Genomic DNA, 2,761 nt, shown 5'->3' on the forward strand with positions numbered 1-2,761 from the left:
TGGGACGGGTCACGCGTTGATTTCTGTGTCATTGTAAAATAGTGAAGAGTCCAACAGCACCATTAAGGCTAATCAACTTTATTGTAGCGTAAGCTTTCGGGAACCACAGCTCTCTTCTGACGAAGAGAGCTGCGGTTGTCGAAAACTTACGCTACAATAAAGTTGCTTGCTCTTAAAGGTACTACTGGACTCTTTGCTATTTTGCATCTACAGACTCACCCGGCTAACTCCTGGATCTGTAATGTCTGTTATTATAATGTATGTTATTGCTGTAGAAAAGAGCAAGAGTCCAGTAACGCCTATAAGACTTAACAAAATTTGTAGTAGAGTTGGAGCTTTCATGAGCCGCAGCCCCCTTCAGATACAGATACCCAATATCTGAAGCTGTGACTCAGGAAAGCTACTGGGCTCCAGGCTTGCTGGCCAGAGGATGTTGGAGATGCTGGGTTGTATCAAAGGGGCCATAGCATCGAAATCGCAGGAGGTCATAACCGCTCTCTATACTGCCTTGGTCAGGCCACACCTGGAGTATTGTGTGCAGTTCTGGAGACCTCACTTCAAAAAGGATGTGGACAAAATCAAGAGGGTGCAGAGGAGAACGACAAGAATGATCAGGGGTCTGGAGACTGAGCCCTACGAGGAAAGGTTGAGGGCCTTGGGAATGTTTAGTTTGGAGAAGAGGTTGAGGGGAGACATGATTGCTCTCTTTAAATATTTGAAAGGCTGTTCCAGTTGGCAGCAGAGAGTAGGATGCGAAGCAACGGGCTAAAACTACATGCACAAAGGTACCGGCTGGATATTAGGAAAAACTTTTTCACGGTCAGAGTAGTTCAAAAGTGGAATCAGCTGCCTAGGGAGGTGGTGAGCTCCCCTTCACTGACAGTTTTCAAGAAGAGGCTGGATGAATATTTGTCAGGGATGCTTTAGGCTGATCCTGCACTGGGCAGGGGAGGGGGTTGGACTAGAAGGTCTGTATGGCCCCTTCCAACTCTATGGTTCTATGATTCTGTTTTGGGCCTGAGTGTAGCACGTTCTAGTCGCGGTCTAGGCACAGAGGCCTGGGCTTCAGCCCACCCCTCCCTCTCCTTTAGGCCCCATATTTCATTCATGCAAACTCGTGTCCACTTTTCTTCTTGCAATATTGCTAAACTCACTCCTTCCCTCAGCTAAAACACTGCTCTCATGCCCTTTACACCCTGCAGCTGGCTTCCCCAAAAGCACCCCTTAGCTCTCCCCCACTCTATTCTCCCAAGATTGCCAGCTGCAGGTTGGAAAATTCCTGGAGATTTGGGGGGGGGGAGCCTAGGGAGGGCAGGATTTCTGGAGTGGTGGGGCCTCAGCAGGGTGGTATATTTATTGTATAGAGGGATGGATGGATGTAACGGTACAGTTTGCCCCCTCCCCTGTTATCTGTGTAATTTAGTTTGTTCTTACTGGGTGGAGCTCTTGCTCCAGTTTTCCATTTTTGAACGTTAGCTACAATTGTTAGTTGCAACCAAACTGCTGTCGTTTTGAGCCAGCTTGTCTCTGCTGAATGGGCCTGAGAACTGGTGCTTGAGTACTCTAACCTAGGGACCCCCACAGCCAAAGGGGGACATTACAAGCAGGGTATAATGCCGCCTTTCAAAGCAGCCATTTTCTCCATATTGCAACTCTGGGAGATCTCCAGCCACCACTTGGAGATTGGCAACTCTTCCTTCTTTATCTGGCCCTTGCAACAAGATCTCCGTGGCCTTACGCACTCTCCTGCCCGGAAGCGTCACCTGCCCATGATCTTCCTGCCCTCAGCGGCTTTAGTGTCACCAAATTCTCCCTTGTAGTTCCCTGTGCCTGGACCGCCTTCCCAAAAGCACTGACACCTTGCGCCCCCTCCCACGCCTTCCTTAAAGCCCACCTGCCCCATGAAGACTTTGCTTAACTCACTGGTCTGTGAAGCGGTGCGGCAGAATGCTTAAAGACGCAAAGGCTTGCACAGCTGTACACCTCATTGGATTACCTTAGGTAAGTCGCTCCTTCTTAACCTAACCTCTTGTCATATGATGGTGTTGAAGAGAAAAATGGAGAAAGGGAGGACCAATATATGCCACCCCGATCTTCTTGGAGAAAGGGTGGGATAAAAATGTGATAGAGTTGTAATCCTCAATCCCCTGTTTTAACTATGACTAACTGCATATGCCAGCGGCCCAACTAGCCGAGCTTAGCCCGGGCTCATCAGACCTTAGGAGCTAAGCAGGGTTGGCCACAGTCAGTACTTAGATAGGAGGACCACTGAGGAAGACTGAGGTTGCTGTGCAGAGGAAGGCAATGGCAAACCACCTCTGCTCACCCCTTGAACACTCCATGGATGGAGTCACAGTGAGTCACTTGCGACTTGAGAGCATGTTCTTCTTTAACTGAGAATGGCAGCCGACTTCCCCGGGTTGCCTCTCCCTGCGGTCAAAGCCAGCCCCCATTTTGAGAACAAGGACATGCCCATAAGGATAAAAGGAAATACTGGTGAAATCTATACCATCTGCTCTGTGGTTATATTAGGAACACACAGGAGGATCATACAGAACGTGCACATTTCTTGTCTTAAAAATATCCTGCGCATGTGTGAAAAATTTCCTGAAGAGAGCTGTGGTTCTCAAAAGCTTATGCTACAATAAAGTTGGTTAGTCTTAAAAGGTGCTACTGGACTCTACTATTTTGCAACTACAGACTAACATGGCTAACTCCTGAACGGTGAAGAAGCTCTGAACACTTTACACGAGACCCAACA

Source organism: Eublepharis macularius, chromosome 11, assembly GCF_028583425.1.
Source record: "Eublepharis macularius isolate TG4126 chromosome 11, MPM_Emac_v1.0, whole genome shotgun sequence".
NCBI classification, from domain to species: Eukaryota; Metazoa; Chordata; class Lepidosauria; order Squamata; family Eublepharidae; genus Eublepharis; species Eublepharis macularius.